General features: G+C 50.4%; 1 protein-coding gene across 4 annotated transcripts in view; it reads right to left on the reverse strand.

Moving 5' to 3' along the window:
* CNTFR (ciliary neurotrophic factor receptor) overlaps positions 1–20,150 on the reverse strand; it is a 532,905-nt gene that overhangs the window by 278,307 nt on the left and 234,448 nt on the right. The window lies entirely within an intron of this gene.

Raw genomic sequence — 20,150 nt, forward strand, 5'->3', positions numbered from 1 at the left:
CACCGGATCACACACTCCTAGGGACGTCACTGTGTGACAGGGGAAATAGCGCCCCCCCACCGGATCATTACACTCCTGGTGAAATCACAGTGTGACAGGGGATATAGCGCCCCCACCGGATCATTACACTCCTGGTGACATCACTGTGTGACAGGGGAAATAGCGCCCCCACCGGATCATTACACTCCTGGTGACATCACTGTGTGACAAGGGAAATAGCGCCCCCACCGGATCATTACACTCCTGGTGACATCACGGCTTCCTCCATGTGATAATGTCATGTGACTGTACGCAGAAGGAGCAGGCCCAGGTGTCATATAGGGGTATGGGGAATAGGGTAAATCAGACGCCGGCTTCCTCCATGTGATAATGTCATGTGACTGTACGCAGATGGAGCAGGCCCAGCTCTGGGGCATACACAGGTGTCATATATGGGTATATGGAATAGAGTAGAGCAGACGCCGGCTTCCTTCATGTGATAATGTCATGTGACTGTACGCAGATGGAGCAGGCCCAGCTCTGGGGCATACACAGGTGTCATATATGGGTATAGGGAATAGAGTAGAGCAGACGCCGGCTTCCTCCATGTGATAATGTCATGTGACTGTACGCAGATGGAGCAGGCCCAGGTGTCATATAGGGGTATAGGGAATAGAGTAGAGCAGATGCCGGCTTCCTCCATGTGATAATGTCATGTGACTGTACGCAGATGGAGCAGGCCCAGGTGTCATATAGGGGTATGGGGAATAGAGTAGAGCAGACGCCGGCTTCCTCCATGTGATAATGTCATGTGACTGTACGCAGATGGAGCAGGCCCAGGTGTCATATAGGGGTATGGGGAATAGGGTAAATCAGACGCCGGCTTCCTCCATGTGATAATGTCATGTGACTGTACGCAGATGGAGCAGGCCCAGGTGTCATATAGGGGTATGGGGAATAGGGTAAATCAGACGCCGGCTTCCTCCATGTGATAAGGTCATGTGACTGTACGCAGATGGAGCAGGCCCAGGTGTCATATAGGGGTATGGGGAATAGGGTAAATCAGACGCCGGCTTCCTCCATGTGATAATGTCATGTGACTGTACGCAGATGGAGCAGGCCCAGGTGACATATAGGGGTATAGGGAATAGAGTAGAGCAGACGCCGGCTTCCTCCATGTGATAATGTAATGTGACTGTACGCAGATGGAGCAGGCCCAGGTGTCATATAGGGGTATGGAAAATAGGGTAAATCAGACGTCGGCTTCCTCCATGTGATAATGTCATGTGACTGTACGCAGAAGGAGCAGGCCCAGGTGTCATATAGGGGTATGGGGAATAGGGTAAATCAGACGCCGGCTTCCTCCATGTGATAATGTCATGTGACTGTACGCAGATGGAGCAGGCCCAGGTGTCATATAGGGGTATAGGGAATAGAGTAGAGCAGACGCCGGCTTCCTTCATGTGATAATGTCATGTGACTGTACGCAGATGGAGCAGGCCCAGGTGTCATATAGGGGTATAGGGAATAGGGTAGAGCAGACGCCGGCTTCCTCCATGTGATAATGTCATGTGACTGTACGCAGATGGAGCAGGCCCAGGTGTCATATAGGGGTATGGGGAATAGAGTAAATCAGATGCCGGCTTCCTCCATGTGATAATGTCATGTGACTGTACGCAGATGGAGCAGGCCCAGGTGTCATATAGGGGTATGGGGAATAGGGTAAATCAGATGCCGGCTTCCTCCATGTGATAATGTCATGTGACTGTACGCAGAAGGAGCAGGCCCAGGTGTCATATAGGGGTATAGGGAATAGAGTAGAGCAGACGCCGGCTTCCTCCATGTGATAATGTCATGTGACTGTACGCAGATGGAGCAGGCCCAGGTGTCATATAGGGGTATAGGGAATAGAGTAGAGCAGACGCCGGCTTCCTCCATGTGATAATGTCATGTGACTGTATGCAGATGGAGCAGGCCCAGGTGTCATATAGGGGTATGGGGAATAGGGTAAATCAGATGCCGGCTTCCTCCATGTGATAATGTCATGTGACTGTACGCAGATGGAGCGGGCCCAGGTATCATATAGGGGTATAGGGAATAGAGTAGAGCAGACGCCGGCTTCCTCCATGTGATAATGTCATGTGACTGTACGCAGATGGAGCAGGCCCAGGTGTCATATAGGGGTATGGGGAATATGGTAGACACTGTCTAGGGTGACACATCAAATGGTCATCATTCACAAGGTTAACATTGACAAAGGTCGACACAAGCAAAATGTTGACATGGGAAAATAAAGGTTGACACGTGAAACAGTCACCATGAGTTTTTTACTGTGTTTGGTGCATATGTTGACATCTGCGCACAGGGACCCCAAATAAGTATAGTGTGTCCCCTGGAATGGCTTCCGTCCATAGGCGCCGAAACTGTTGGTGCTCCGGGGCCTGAGCTCCCACGGAAAGTGAGGAGCACCCACTGGCCACGGCAGCGGGGTCCCAGCAGCGGATGAGAACTAGTAGCCGTATTATTACCGCTGCTAGTTCCCATATTCCGCAGGGACCCTGCTGCTGACGGCATATCCGCTGCTAGGACCCTGCTGTGGCGCTGCCAGGATCCACGAGGGCGAGCAGCGGGTGAGTGCCAGGGAGGGGGGGGGGGGGGGGGGGTCTGTGGGAGCACTCACCGGACCGTTCCCAGCCGTAGGCCAGGGGGATGTAATGTACGACAGAGTCCCCTCCTCCCCACACACAGTGCGCACCTTGAGGTGTTTTGCAGAAACTTGGCTCCTGATTGGCTGATGGGTGGTCAATCGTGCAGGGGAGGAGCTGAGAATGTAAACAAACCTCCACTACTCCCGGTCCGCTGGCTTTGCGTACTGGTTGGTTTTTTATTTTACCTACCCTGGATCCCAACATGGAAACAAGAGGGCGCGATCTTTGCTGGAGTCGGTAATTTCCTTCCCCAGGTACCACGCAGTCAACTGCTGAAGGGGACAGGACAGCGTCGGACCCAATAGGTGAGTATAGTATGAATGTTTGTAGTGTGCAATACACTTTTACTTTTCTTATGTGTGTATTATTTAACTATCAGTGGGCCCTTTCATGCCCTGCATGCTGAGACTTGTGGTCCCACAACATACCACAATAGTTTATTCTATTTTTACACTTAAGTCAGCCCTGTGCCCACTTTATTGGGGGGTCCCCACTCCCCCAGGGTCAATGCCTAGGCTGAACAGTCAGGGGGACCTCAAGTCACTTATTTTTTTTTTTTTTTACAAACTGCAAACTGCACGGATCTGACTGATCCCCGCAGGCTGCCGATTCGTATTTGTGTTTGGCGGCGACATATACGACCGGCATATATGAATGCATACGTTCACCTGCGCCATCCAAATAAATACGAATTGCGTAAAGTACTGCAGATTAGTAAATCTGCCCTACAGTTGTTATTTTCCCTGAAATATGGCAGATCGTATCTGTTGTATCCGGCATCAGCCATATCCGTATTTATTAGTACATTTCTCCCCTATGTAGGGATCGCCGTTACAGTGTCCCACAGGTTATTACATAATATATGTTGCACTGCTAGAATGCCCCAAACTCTCCCCCCACTGTTAGAATGTAAAGCCCATTTAGCTTGTACCCCGGCGCCACACATTCCTGCTGTGGGAGAACCTGGAATGGACTGAGACCATTTGGGAAATAAAGGAGTTAAATCCCCTCTGCTTATAGAGGCGCCTGGACCTGCTCATCCGCTATCAGCCTAATGGAGGAGGACGTTCTGCAGCATTCTCCAGCAGATTCCAAAATCCAAGTCTTTCTGGGGGTTTAATAAGTGCTGGGTTAGGTGGGCGAGGAATGCACGCACCCGGCTACAGGATATGTAACCCCCTCGCTGCCAAGGGATGCAGGGCACCTTACTGTGGATGCTGGGGAATCAGGCTGCCTTCATCACTGTCCCTACAATGCTTATTCCCCAATCACAAGTGTATCTGCCATTACAGTCCAGGTTTTAAGGCTATCCCTCCTTGAGCACTGGTGACATACAGATGTGTCCTTAATGCTATTACAGTCTAATTGCGGCACTAAAAGCTTGTTCGCATCCGCAACCTGCTCGGATCAGGTACAGTGAATCGCCAATCACGAGGTCGGACACTCCTGGTCAAATGTGCCTAGTTAGCGCCTGAAGATAGTCATCAGCATCTAGATTGTCAGTAACGAAAGATAGATGCAAGCGTTAGATCGGCGGATGTTTTATCGGCTGTGGAACACATGGCCCACTCATCAACCATGCAGGATCACTATGCCAGGTGTTGGGGGACTACAAGTTCCATGCTCGCCTGTTCTGATCCCTGAAATAACTGGCTGAGGGAAGTCAGCGCTGTGTTCTCAGGGAAAGACAGCCGGCGGCGGATGTGACAGATCATCAGGTTGGCCGGAGCAGCGCTGACCCCAGCAAAATGCTAGAACCTGCGGAAGTGATTTGGCAGACGCTCCGTGTGTACTGGAGAGAGATGGATGAGGCGGCTACTGCTGCCCTCTTACTGTATCGTGCCTCCCAAATACCCTGCATCTCGGCCTCGCACCTCTTAGATCGTAAGCCCATACGGACAGGACCATCGTTACTGGCATTGACAACGGCAGGGGTCCGCGCAGCACCGGACAAGGCCGCACAGCACACAACACATGGAAGAGTTCACACATTACCGGTAGCCCCCTGGCTACGCACCCAGTCGCTGGGAGGCCATTTTTGGGGTTGCAGTTGCTGTGCATGACGTCACACAGCCTTTGCGCCCTCATCTCCAAAATGGTCCGGACACGGTTGGTCCGCCCTAAAATCAGCCTGAAAACGGTTTTCTGGCACAGACGCGTCCTCACCCTTTTTGCACCATATGGCACCAGATTTACGGAGCGTCAAAAAGGCTCCGCTATGAGCAGCGATTCCCAGGCCTTATACTAATTTGTGGCCTTAGCCTCTTATCCGCATCCAAAGCAGCTTATAGGGTCCTGGGCGCTTAGTATTCGTGTTTAGTCTCAGAGATATCATATAAAGCTGCAGATTAAAGGCAACAATGTGCAACGCTGCTCACTTACAGTATTTCACCTTTGTCTTCCGCTTATTATACCCAGGTTTGTGTCACACACTGCAGCTGCATGTAATGCCAGGATACCCGTGCTTTGTAGTTTTGTGGCATTAGTGATGCCAATACCATGCAAAATCAGAAAACAAAGTATGTTGTGGGATGCATAGCGTGACTTAGTGCAGTGTGTGGTGAGACAGATAACCCCTTTTCAGGACAGGTGTGAGGGCACCCTCAGGAGAGGTGTGAGGGCACCCTCAGGACAGGTGTGAGGGCATCCTCAGGACAGGTGTGAGGGCATCCTCAGGACAGGTGTGAGGGCATCCTCAGGACAGGTGTGAGGGCATCATCAGGACAGGTGTGAGGGCATCCTCAGGAGAGGTGTGAGGGCATCCTCAGGACAGGTGTGATCGCATCCGCAGGACAGATGTGAGCGCAGGGTGACACTGGCTTACTAGACACGCCCAGAATGTTTGCTACTAATTAGGGTTACACTACACTGCTAATATACAAGTAACACTGAAATAAGATACTGTTCCACACTCTCTGACCTTGGAGAATAGCATAAGGCTGAAGCTTTGTCTATTACAGACTGGCACAAACACTGGTACTATATTACAGCAACTGTACTCCGGGTTCCACCAGCGTTTCACTCCCACAAATCCATGGAGCCCTTTAAGAAATCAGGGGCAGATTTATTAAGCTCGGTGAAGTGATAAACTGTCTGGTTTTTATCACCGGCCAATCAGCTCCTACCTTTGAAGTTACAGGCTTATTTTGAAAAATGACAGGTAGGAGCTGATTGGCCGGTGATAAAAAACAGACAGTTTATCACTTCACCGAGCTTAATAAATCTACCCCTCAGTGTGGAAACTTCCCATCCGCAGCATTCACCAACAGATTCCCAACTAATGGTGCTACTGGTGACCAGCTGAGATGTGTGACAAGCTCTGACAGGCTGACATGTGTGACATGCTGTGACAGGCTGAGATGTGTGACAAGCTCTGACAGGCTGAGATGTGTGAAATGCTGTGACAAGCTACGATGTGTGACAAGCTGTGACAGGCCAGGATGTGTGAAAAACTGTGACAGGCTGGGGCATGTGACAAGCTGTGGCAGGCTGAGATGTGTGACAGGCTGGTATTGGTGACAAGCTTTGACAGGCTGATATATGTGACAAGCTGTGACAGCAGGGATGTATGACAGGCTGGCATGTGTGACAAGCTGTGACAGGCTGATATGTGTGACAAGCTGTGACAGGCTAGGATGGGTGACAAGCTGTGACAGGCTGGCATGTGTGGCAAGCTGTGACAGGCTGGCATGCGTGGCAAGCTGTGACAGGCTGATATGTGTGACAGGCTGGGATGGGTGTCAAGTTGTGACAGGCTAGGATGTGTTACAAGCTGTGGCAGGCTGAGATGTGTGACAGGCTGGGATTTGTTACAAGCTGTGGCAGGCTGGGATGAGTGACAAGCTGTGACAGGCTAGGATATGGGGTAAGCTGTGACAGACTGGGATGTGTGACAAGCTGTGACGGGCTGGGATGTGTGACAAGCTGTGACAGGCTGAGATGTGTGACATACTGTGACAGGCTAGGATATGGGACAAGCTGGGATGTGTGACAAGCTGTGATGGGCTGGGATGTGAGACAAGCTGTGACAGGCTGAGATGTGTGACAAGCTGTGACAGGCTGAGATGTGTGACATACTGTGACAGGCTAGGATATGGGACAAGCTGTGACAGGCTGGGATGTGGGACAAGCTGTGACAGGCTGGGATGTGTGACAAGCTGTGACAGGCTAGGATATGGGACAAGCTGTGACAGGCTGGGATATGGGACAAGCTGGGATGTGTGACAAGCTGTGATGGGCTGGGATGTGTGACAAGCTGTGACAGGCTGGGATGTGAGACAAGCTGTGACAGGCTGAGATGTGTGACAAGCTGTGACAGGCTAGGATATGGGACAAGCTGTGACAGGCTGAGATGTGTGACAAGCTGTGACAGGCTGGGATGTGTGACAAGCTGTGACAGGCTAGGATATGGGACAAGCTGTGACAGGCTGGTATGTGTGACAAGCTGGGACAGGCTGGGATGTGTGACAAGCTGGGTTGTGTGACAATCTCATAGCATCTCATATCAATCTCAGCAATTCAGAGACCATGACTGATCAGAAGTGATTCATGAGCTGAGTTACCAAGAGCCAAGGTGAATGCAGATCATCAGTGCAAGATACAAGCGGGAGGGATTAACCCTGTGCAGCCCAAGGATAAATCAGTTATATGTATTACCAAAGGCAGAGGAGGAACCATCATTGGGCTGGATATTAGTCCTATCTGTCTGTTATTTCCTTATAAGGCAGCACCAAGGGTCCACATCTGGGGTACAAAATCCAGTCCAGTATTATGAGCACACACATAGGGGGTTATTCTGTTTGGTACGGTGAAACGTACGTACGGTCCGTCACACTGTACGGTGAGCGTAAGTCCGCCCACAGAACAGCCGCACACGGACGGTCACAAACACAGACAATGGGGAGTGGCATTCACTTGAGCGTACGCCACCGTGTACGGACAGATCTCCCTCTTAGCCACCGATACCTGGTGTACATCAGAGCATACGCTACAGTGCACGGACGGATGTTGTCCGCTTTCATACCAACACCGTCCGTATATCTGAGCGTACGCCACATGCAAACATGTTCTAATATTGTTCACAATAAGACTTTAGAGTGTGATAGGCAGATGTTGGATCCTTTGTTAGAGATATGTGATTGCAATAATGTGCTTGGTGGCATCTTACATACAGAGTGTTCTACATAAAGTTCATAGCAGATATGAAAGTGAATAATGTATGTTCTTGGGCAAAAATATACAGATTGTGTGCAAAATAGTGGCCATGGCCTTAGGACATTGCTCCACCATTGCAAGTAGAAATGGAGTCCAAAAACATCCTTGTTGCTCTCAGACGTGGTTTGTGTGTCTTTTTCAGAATAAAAAACTGGTATGTTTGTGTTACAGTGAAAAAGTTGACACATGTCGACTCCTGTGAATTGAGTGTCCTGCTTTTTAAAGTAGAAAAAAACACTTTCTGAATGGGTGTAGATGGTTATAAAATAACTACCTGGACATATATAAGCAGGTATTAGAATGAATATTAGCTCAAATGAAACCAACCTTTACATGTAGAGAAGTGTAGAAAGATAAGCTTCCAATGTGTTTGTGGGCTGTGTGTGGCTTGCAGGTAGTGAAATAATGATTTTCACTTAATAGGCTGCAGCATTGCTTATTACATTCAGGTGTATGTGTTTGACTAGTAATCAGCGTTAATTAGCAGACCCAGGCGTCCGCTCTCATGCGGTATCTCTAGGGGTGGTCTGGAGCTATCTTTGGCGTCCGCCTGTTTTTGGGCCAAAATGCACGGTGCGTTCGCCGATCGAGGTGGTTGTGGCACCGTGCATTTTGTGTGCACACACCCGTGCTCAATGACCGTGCTCTTGCGGACAGGTTTTTTCGCACGGAGAGACCCGTCCGTGAGTGGTGTGAGGTCGCCGCACATGCGCATTGCGAAAGATACGCATGCGCAGATGAAAAAAAAATCCCGATCCGCCCGTATACGGTCCCACCGTACCAAACAGAATAACCCCCCCAGTGCAGAGCTATATGTAACATAGGGGATATGATGACCATGTACCACCAGCATTCCAGGATTATGAATGCAGATCGCCACAATAATATATGTATCCGTTTGGATCACTAAGACACAGGCCCTGATAACAGTCCGACCCAGATCCGCAAATAACGTTCCATAATATAATAATATATTCATTTGTAGAAAGTAGGATTTTGAGTGGTACTTGTTTCCTAGCAAGGTGGTCATCGCATCGTATACCATAAGGCATACAATGGTATGCGATGCAATGTCACCCGACGTTATACAATTTTAAATCGTATACCATCGCATTGTATGCCATATACAATGGTATACGATTTAAAATTGTATAAGCCCCCTAATGGGTGTTTTCAATGTTAAATGGTCCCTCTATAAGATTATTAATTGTATAAGCACCGTAATGGGTGCTTACAATGTTAAAAGCACCCCCATGCCACCCCCACTATCAACGCCAACCTGAAGTGTGGCGAGCACAGCGAGCCCGTGAGGGGCGGTGGTACGCGTCCTCCGACCTTATCATACCCCCACTATCCACGTCGACGTGGAGTTGATCTTAGATAGTGTGGCGAGCGCAGAAGAGTTCCCCTTACCGCATAGTATACAGGACAAGGAGTCCCTACATTATACATACTGAATCCAGCAGGATGAAGATGAGTAGTTACATTGCATCCAAGCATACTGTAGGTCTAATTACATCCCACATCTGGAGGATTTATGCAGGTATGTAAGCTGCTGTGACATCATTGACCCCGCTGGCTTGAATCAGTCAATTACCCCCAAGTCCACAACACTGTTGCTCACATACCTCCTAAGTGCTGCTATGTCCTCAGAATAGCAGAATGTTTTGGAGACATTAGTGATGATAAGTCCCCCTGGAAGCGTTGTACACCAGGCACTCAGACCTATCAGGTGAGAGGGCCAACTGACGGACATAGTCAATAAGTGATGACATTAACAAGACAGACCCCTGAGACCTCTACCAGAGCCTGACACCTCCAGTCCAAGCACAAATCCCTGAGTAATGTCATCTCACTGTGACGCACTACGCATGTTGTTAACATGTCTCACACTTGTCTCATACTGTCTGTAATGGATAATGCATTGTGCTGGAGGATCCCTGCAAATCCAGCAATGCCATTACACTGGTAATCCCCGGGATTAGGGAACCTCTGCTGCATTACTCTAGAGATACCTCTCAAGCATTGCTCCAAGTCCTGCACTAGAAGGAATGAGTATAAGGAATGGATGGGGAGGCGGTGAGACAGGGAAAGGAGGGAGGGGGGGAGCAGAAAGGAAAAGATTTAGAGAGGAAAGTAGAGATAGAGGAAGGATGGGAGAGATGGATGAAGGAAAGAGAGACCGAGGAAGCATAGGAAAGATGAAGGGAGCAAAGGAGAGATAGAGGAAGGACGGTAGAGATGAAGGGGAGAAAGGAGAGATAGAGGAATAATGGGAGAGATGGATGGAGGAAAGGAGAGAAAGTGGAAGGATGGGAGAGGTGAAGGGAGGGAAGGAGAGATAGAGGAAGGATGGGAGAGGTGAAGGGAGGGAAGGAGAGATAGAGGAAGGATGGGAGAAATGGCGAGAGGAAAGGAGAAAAAGAGGAAGGATGAGAGAGGTGAAGAGAGGAAAGGAGAGATAGAGGAAGGATGAGAGAGATGAATGGAGGAAAGAAGAGATAGAGGAAGGGTGGGAGGGATGGCGAGAGGAAAGGAGAGATAGAGGAAGAAAGGAGAGATAGAGGAAGGATGGGAGAGATGGAGTAAGGAATTGAGGGGTGGAAGAAGGAAGGGAGGGGTGGAAGAAGTAAGGGAGAGGGAATAAGGAGGGAGGGATGGAAGAAGTAAGGGAGGGATGGAAGTAGTAAGGGAGGGATGGAAGAAGGAAGGGAGGGATGGAAGAATGATGGGAGGTATGGAAAAAAATAAGGGAGAGATGGAAGAAGGAAGGGAGGGGTGGAAGAAGTAAGGGAGAGATGGAATAAGGAGGGAGGGATGGAAGAAGTAAGGGAGGGATGGAAGTAGTAAGGGAGGGATGGAAGTAGTAAGGGAGGGATGGAAGAATGATGGGAGGTATGGAAAAAATAAGGGAGAGATGGAAGAAGTAAGAGAGGGATGGAAGAAGTAAGGGAGGGATGGAAGAAGGGACGGCTGGAAGAAGGGATAAGTAAGGGATGGATGGAAGAAGGAAGGGACGGATGGAAGTAGGAAGGGAGGGAAGTAGTAAGGGACGGATGGAAGAAGTAAGGGATGGATGGAAGAAGGGATTGCTGGAAGAAGTAAGGGATGGATGGAAGAAGTAAGGGATGGATGGAAGGGACGGATGTCAGTAGGAAGGGAGGGATGGAAGTAGTAAGGGAGGGATGGAAGAAGGAAGGGACGGATGGAAGAAGGGAGGGATGGAAGAAGTAAGGGAGGGATGGAAGAAGTAAGGGAGGGATGGAAGAAGTAAGGGACGGATGGAAGAAGTAAGGGACGGATGGAAGAAGGAAAGACGGATGGAAGAAGGAAGGGAGGGATGGAAGAAGGAAGGGACGGATGGAAGAAGTAAGGGACGGATGGAAGAAGTAAGGGACGGATGGAAGAAGTAAGGGACGGATGGAAAAAGGGATGGATGGAAGAAGTAAGGGATGGATGGAAGATGTACATAAGAATAGATATAAGGAAGGAATAGATGTAGAATGGTGGGTAATGTTAGGGGAAGTAAAGGATTTATAGAGAAAGGAACGGGTAACATTCTGGATATTAGGATAAGATTGATGAAGCCCGTTAGGAACCTTAGGGCCTATTCAGTATCCTCTATGCCTCCATAACACGCGCAGAAGCGCATAGTTTCTGCATGTTTTTAGTAACTTGTACATTGATTATCAGGGGCTGGAAGTATTTGAAGTTTGCCTGTGGAAACCAATGCCATCTTCAGATGATGTTGGTTTGCAGAGCCTCGCTTCTTCCTACGGTAAGGAGATCCAGGGTTGTAATGACCGGATCCCGCTGCTGCCTCCATCACGAGCACAGGTGTATGACTATGTGACTGGCTCATTGTACAAAACCTATAGATGCTGCAGATGTTCAGTAATTATCAGATGCATACAGCAAAAAATGTTAATAAAGTAGAAAAAATAATTAAGATTCAAAGCTCCTGCGTAACACAGCTACAGATGCGCCAACCAGAGGTTATCCAGCTAACATGACAGGGTATGCAAGGGGCCGGGAGGCTGCAGGCCATCTACCACTGCCTTCCTTGTGTCTGTCACCAAGCATCAGTATAGGGTCACAGACTGTATAACTGGTCAGAGAACCTGCAGAATACACATTAGCAGGCCAGGACTACGTGATATACCTGGCAGGGGACAGAGAAGAGACAGTAATGTAATGCTCCCAGACGTACCGGCATCTATACGATAGTATAAACGCAACCTCTAATGTATCCTGGCCCCTGCTAGACAGTGACCCTGCGGTGAGAGACTGATCACAGGCCATGTGCACAATTAGCCCCTAATGTCATTTCTTGCTTGAGCGTAATTCAATTACGCTACAATTCCCTGACAGCTGCATTTGTCACGGAGATTGGCGGCAGATGACACGGCGATGCTACAACATCTACAACTGACAATTAGATCATAGATGGAATCTTCCAGGGATATAATCCCACACTCGTTACCTAGGGATATAATGGGTGTAACGCCACCCACCGGGCTACGACAGGCACTAACGCTCATGCCCGGATTACACACACATAATACAATGCCCACGGCATCACATGCGAATCCTTCTGCCCTCCTGCCACCCAAACTGTCCCAAATAGATACAACACAAATTCTCTTTCCAAAATATGTTTTTGGCTGTTGCATGCACTTACGGCATGCACTAATACTGTTTGGTTTTGTTACCATTGTTACTAAGAATACAGGGCCTGATTCAGAGGTGAGCTGTTGTGAGAACTCACAGCAGGTGTGCCCAGGTGTTATCAGCGCCGGCCCCGATTAGCCTGTCTCTGTCGCACAGTTGTGGAGTTACTCACAGTAGGCGCGCCCAGGTGTTATCAGGGGGAGTGTGTGGCATCAGCGCCGGCCCCGATCAGCCTGTCTCTGCCACACAGTTGTGGAGTTACTCACAGTAGGCGTGCCCAGGTGTTATCAGGGGGAGTGTGTGGCATCAGCGCCGGCCCCGATCAGCCTGTCTCTGCCACACAGTTGTGGAGTTACTCACAGTAGGCGTGCCCAGGTGTTATCAAGGGGTGTGTGTGGCATCAGCGCCGGCCCCGATTAGCCTGTCTCCGTCACACAGTTGTGGAGTTACTCACAGCAGGCGTGCCCAGGTGTTATCAGGGGGCGTGTGTGGCATCAGCGACGGCCCCGATCAGTCTGTCTCTGTTGCACAGCTGTGGAGTTACTCACAGCAGGCATGCCCAGGTGATATCAGGGGGCGTCTGTGGCATCAGCGCCGGCCCCGATCAGTCTGTCTCTGTTGCACAGCTGTGGAGTTACTCACAGCAGGCGTGCCCAGGTGTTATCAGCGCCGGCCCCGATTAGCCTGTCTCTGTCGCAGAGCTGTGGAGTTACTCACAGCAGGTGTGCCCAGGTGTTATCAGCGCCGTCCCCGATCAGCCTGTCTCTGTCGCACAGCTGTGGAGTTATTCACAGTAGGCGTGCCCAGGTGTTATCAGGGGGCGTCTGTGGCATCAGCACCGGTGCCGATCAGCCTGTCTCTGTCGCACAGCTGTAGAGTTACTCACAGCAGGCGTGCCCAGGTGTTATCAGCGCCGGCCCCGATCAGCCTGTCTCTGTCGCACAGCTGTGGAGTTACTCACAGTAGGCGTGCCCAGGTGTTATCAGGGGCCGTCTGTGGCATCAGCACCGGCGCCGATCAGCCTGTCTCTGTCGCACAGCTGTAGAGTTACTCACAGCAGGCGTGCCCAGGTGTTATCAGCGCCGGCCCCGATCAGCCTGTCTCTGTCGCACAGTTGTGGAGTTACTCACAGTAAGCGTGCCCAGGTGTTATCAGGGGCCGTCTGTGGCATCAGCACCGGCGCCGATCAGCCTGTCTCTGTCGCACAGCTGTAGAGTTACTCACAGCAGGCGTGCCCAGGTGTTATCAGCGCCGGCCCCGATCAGCCTGTCTCTGTCGCACAGTTGTGGAGTTACTCACAGCAGGCGTGCCCAGGTGTTATCAGCGCCGGCCCCGATCAGCCTGTCTCTGTCGCACAGTTGTGGAGTTACTCACATTTGAGAAATCACTGGATGGTTTGTGAATTGAGTATAGATCTGCGGATAAATAGCAATTAGCGATATATTCCCAATACGCTCGCAGATTTACACTTGGTGAGTTCTCTTTCTGTCTGGGCGATGACTGTCTTCCAGTCACCTGTGCACATTAGTGATCCGGGCTGAATCAGGCCCACAGATCTGTCCACATACATCTACCCTCTGTGCGCGACTAGTCGCATCACACATGACACGTGAGCTCTGCGTGACTTTTTGTGCAGCATTTCCCATTCCAATGCATCTTATGTACAAAACGCATGGCGAGAACTGATCTGTGACACTTAGATGGCACAGAACTGTTATAGGCGTGTAACTAGAGATCTACGCTGTTCTACTGTATGGGGGAGGAAGCCAATGATGAACTGCGCCCAGCAGGGGACGTGCCAGTGCCATCACTAACAGTGACAGCTGCACCTGTGGACTGTGACGCAGTGGGCGGAGCTGCTTCTATCACTGGCCCTAAGGGAACCCGCATTAGCATAAGCTAGTGAATGAGTATTCTGCGGTGTCACACTTTGTGTCCGGCACAAGACCAGCCCTTTGATGTTGCAAAGTCCATATTTTGCACATTATTGCCCTGCGCCACCCACCATGATAGAACCGCGTGTCATGGCATTATTCCCTAAGATGGCTCATCAGGAGGAGGTAAAGTCTGGTTTGTAGCTGATTTCTCCCAAGTTACTAATAGGCCTCTCCAGTAATGTCTGACTGAAGACTTGGACCAAGACGTGGATTATACAACAGTCTGTATTCATGTGTTGTTACTGTGTCTGTTTCCCCTGGCTGGGATTGGAGCTGTAATTGTGAGCAGAGATGATTGGCCGTCTGTGCGGCGCGCTGCCCTTTCCACAGATAAGTCGCTTCTTTTATTGCTTGTGAAAGCTGAGAAATGGCATCAACTCTACAAATGCTGCACTCTCCCATCGGGCCCCGAAGATATCGGCCCTTATTCTGGTCCGTTCGCACCGACCAGATTCTTTCAAAGGGCATCGATGGTTGCATATGCGCAGGGCCAGTTCTGCGCATGAGCGTACGCCGGGTGTGTGTGGTCACGTCAAACAGGTGGTTCGCTGAGTGCACGCACCCGAGTGTGTAGGTGGGGGGGGGGGCGTAGAGGGTCGGCGGACATGCTAATGGGCCTATGACGCGGGGGTGGGCAGCTGACATCGCCACTTCCTCTTCAGCAGTCACTTTTATATGTGTGCGCCATCGCCATCATTCGATGGTCGCCGGCAGAGTGGAAAACCGCCCTTCATCTCTTTGCCAGCTTATCTCTCTCCAACACTTGATACATTCCCCTCATGGGGTGGTAATTATCCAGCAACAATGTACAAGTGTATCCCGTGTGTAGCCTCATATCACACGTCCGGTAAGGATATGTTGGGCAGACAGTTCAGCACATGCCAGGATACATGGATTACTCGCAGCGGAGCAGCATTCATATCACACGTCCGGTGAGGATATGTTGGGCAGACAGTTCAGCACATGCCAGGATACATGGATTACTCGCAGCGGAGCAGCATTCATATCACACGTTCGGTGAGGATATATTGGGCAGACAGTTCGGCACATGCCAGGATACATGGATTACTCGCAGCGGAGCAGCATTCATATCACACGTTCGGTAAGGATATAGTGGGCAGACAGTTCATCACATGCCAGGATACATGGATTACTCGCAGCGGAGCAGCATTCATATCACACGTCCGGTAAGGATATAGTGGGCAGACAGTTCAGCACATGCCAGGATACATGGATTACTCGCAGCGGAGCAGCATTCATATCACACGTCCGGTAAGGATATGTTGGGCAGACAGTTCGGCACATGCCAGGATACATGGATTACTCGCAGCGGAGCAGCATTCATATCACACATCCGGTAAGGATATGTTGGGCAGACAGTTCAGCACATGCCAGGTTACATGGATTACTCGCAGCGGAGCAGCATTCTTATCACATAAGCCTTACTGGTATCTTTGTGTCTCCCCCCATGTAACACTGTGAGTTAGTAGCTATATAAGATATATGGGAGAACAGTGTTCTTCTAGGCCTCTATAGTACCCCAATGTTCCCATTACTCTATATGCCTGTGTGTAACAAGCCCATAGCTGGGTCATACCAACATTGCCCCTGCAATTACCTGCCGCACTGGAAGGAGCTCCCTCCATCTCCTAGACCAGTGATTTTCAACCTTTTTATCTTGCGGCACACTAAATAAGATTTTAAAATTGCCGAGGTACAGCATGAGATCCACACAGGGCAAAACACATTGGCCACCACAGGAAAAAGCCAAACCTATTGGCCCCATATATCAAACAATTACACTGGTCCCCACGGATAACAAAAATAAAATGCATTGTCCCTTTACATGAAAAGAAGAGACTGGTAAATAAGAGTTGAACTGTTGGTGGCTGTAAACCAGTTTGGGCATCTCTAGATCTGGGGGCACACTTGAGAACAGCTCACGGCACAATTGTGTGCCACGGCACAGTGGTTGAAAAAACTGTCCTAGACTCTCCCAGACCTTGCAACACTTCAAGCAGGATCTTAGAGCTCACCTATTCATCACAGCATACCCCTTCCAATAACCCTCTCCCCAGTACATACACAGTGACAGTCCCTCTGCCTGATACTAACACCCACCGTGGTACCGAGACATCCGCAGGGGGGATAATACACAGTACATACACAGTGACAGTCCCTCTGCCTGATACTAACACCCACCCTGGTACCGAGACATCCGCAGGGAGTATAATACACAGCACATACACAGTGACAGTCCCTCTGCCTGATACTAACACCCACCCTGGTACCGAGACATCCACTGGGAGTATAAGACACAGCACATACACAGTGACAGTCCCTCTGCCTGATACTAACACCCACCCTGGTACCGAGACATCCGCAGGGGGTATAAGACAGAGCACATACACAGTGACAGTCCAACTGCCTGATACTAACACCCACCCTGGTACCGAGACATCCACAGGGGGGATAATACACAGTACATACACAGTGACAGTCCCTCTGCCTGATACTAACACCCACCCTGGTACTGAGACATCCGCAGGGGGTATAAGACACAGCACATACACAGTGACAGTCCCTCTGCCTGATACTAACACCCACCCCGGTACCGAGACATCCGCAGGGAGTATAAGACACAGTAAATACACAGTGACAGTCCCTCTGCCTGATACTAACACCCACCCTGGTACCGAGACATCTGCAGGGGGGATAATACACAGTACATACACAGTGACAGTCCCTCTGCCTGATACTAACACCCACCCTGGTACCGAGACATCCGCAGGGGGTATAATACACAGCACATACACAGTGACAGTCCCTCTGCCTGATACTAACACCAACCCTGGTACCGAGACATCCGCAGGGGGGATAATACACAGCACATACACAGTGACAGTCCCTCTGCCTGATACTAACACCCACCCTGGTACCGAGACATCCGCAGGGGTATAAGTCACAGCACATACACAGTGACAGTCCCTCTGCCTGATACTAACAACCACCCTGGTACCGAGACATCCGCAGGGGGTATAATACACAGCACATACACAGTGACAGTCCCTCTGCCTGATACTAACACCCACCCTGGTACCGAGACATCCGCAGGGAGTATAAGACACAGCAAATACACAGTGACAGTCCCTCTGCCTGATACGAACACCCGCCCTGGTACCGAAACATCCACAGGGAGTATAAGACACAGCACATACACAATGACAGTCCCTCTGCCTGATACTAACACCCACCCTGGTACCGAGACATCCGCAGGGAGTATAGGACACAGCACATACACAGTAACAGTCCCTCTGCCTGATACTAACACCCACCCTGGTACCGAGATATCAGCAGGGGGTATAAGACACAGCACATACACAGTGACAGTCCCTCTGCCTGATACTAACACCCACCCTGGTACCGAGACATCCGCAGGGGGGATAATACACAGTACATACACAGTGACAGTCCCTCTGCCTGATACTAACACCCACCCTGGTACCGAGACATCCGCAGGGGGTATAAGATACATCACATACACAGTGACAGTCCATCTGCCTGATACTAACACCCACTCTGGTACCGAGACATCCGCAGGGGGTATAAGTCACAGCACATACACAGTGACAGTCCCTCTGCCTGATACTAACACCCACCCTGGTACCGAGACATCCGCTGGGAGTATAAGACACAGCACATACACAGTGACAGTCCCTCTGCCTGATACTAACACCCACCGTGGTACCGAGACATCCACTGGGAGTATAAGACACAGCACATACACAGTGACAGTCCCTCTGCCTGATACTAACACCCACCGTGGTACCGAGACATCCACTGGGAGTATAAGACACAGCATATACACAGTGACAGTCCCTCTGCCTGATACTAACACCCACCGTGGTACCGAGACATCCGCAGGGGGGATAATACACAGTACATACACAGTGACAGTCCCTCTGCCTGATACTAACACCCACCCTGGTACCGAGACATCCGCAGGGGTATAAGTCACAGCACATACACAGTAACAGTCCCTCTGCCTGATACTAACACCCACCCTGGTACCGAGACATCCGCAGGGGGTATAATACACAGCACATACACAGTGACAGTCCCTCTGCCTGATACTAACACCCACCCTGGTACCAAGACATCCGCAGGGAGTATAAGACACAGCACATACACAGTGACAGTCCCTCTGCCTGATACTAACACCCGCCCTGGTACCGAGACATCCACAGGGAGTATAAGACACAGCACATACACAATGACAGTCCCTCTGCCTGATACTAACACCCACCCTGGTACAGAGACATCCGCAGGGAGTATAGGACACAGCACATACACAGTGACAGTCCCTCTGCCTGATACTAACACCCTCCCTGGTACCGAGATAGCAGCAGGGGGTATAAGACACAGCACATACACAGTGACAGTCCCTCTGTCTGATACTAACACCCACCCTGGTACCGAGACATCCGCAGGGAGTATAGGACACAGCACATACACAGTAACAGTCCCTCTGCCTGATACTAACACCCACCCTGGTACCGAGATATCAGCAGGGGGTATAAGACACAGCATATACACAGTGACAGTCCCTCTGCCTGATACTAACACCCACCGTGGTACCGAGAAATCCGTAGGGGGGATAATACACAGTACATACACAGTGACAGTCCATCTGCCTGATACTAACACCCACCCTGGTACCGAGACATCCGCAGGGGGTATAAGATACAGCACATACACAGTGACAGTCCATCTGCCTGATACTAACACCCACCCTGGTACCGAGACATCCGCAGGGGGGATAATACACAGTACATACACAGTGACAGTCCCTCTGCCTGATACTAACACCCACCCTGGTACCGAGACATCCGCAGGGAGTATAATACACAGCACATACACAGTGACAGTCCCTCTGCCTGATACTAACACCCACCCTGGTACCGAGACATCCACTGGGAGTATAAGACACAGCACATACACAGTGACAGTCCCTCTGCCTGATACTAACACCCACCCTGGTACCGAGACTTCCGCAGGGGGTATAAGACAGAGCACATACACAGTGACAGTCCAACTGCCTGATACTAACACCCACCCTGGTACCGAGACATCCACAGGGGGGATAATACACAGTACATACACAGTGACAGTCTCTCTGCCTGATACTAACACCCACCCTGGTACTGAGACATCCGCAGGGGGTATAAGACACAGCACATACACAGTGACAGTCCCTCTGCCTGATACTAACACCCACCCCGGTACCGAGACATCCGCAGGGAGTATAAGACACAGTACATACACAGTAACAGTCCCTCTGCCTGATACTAACACCCACCCTGGTACCGAGACATCCGCAGGGAGTATAGGACACAGCACATACACAGTAACAGTCCCTCTGCCTGATACTAACACCCACCCTGGTACCGAGACATCCGCAGGGAGTATAGGACACAGCACATACACAGTGACAGTCCCTCTGCCTGATACTAACACCCACCCTGGTACCGAGATATCAGCAGGGGGTATAAGACACAGCACATACACAGTGACAGTCCCTCTGCCTGATACTAACACCCACCCTGGTACCGAGACATCCGCAGGGAGTATAGGACACAGC

Source organism: Crinia signifera, chromosome 1 (genome assembly GCF_055691185.1).
Source record: "Crinia signifera chromosome 1, ASM5569118v1, whole genome shotgun sequence".
Taxonomy (NCBI): Eukaryota; Metazoa; Chordata; class Amphibia; order Anura; family Myobatrachidae; genus Crinia; species Crinia signifera.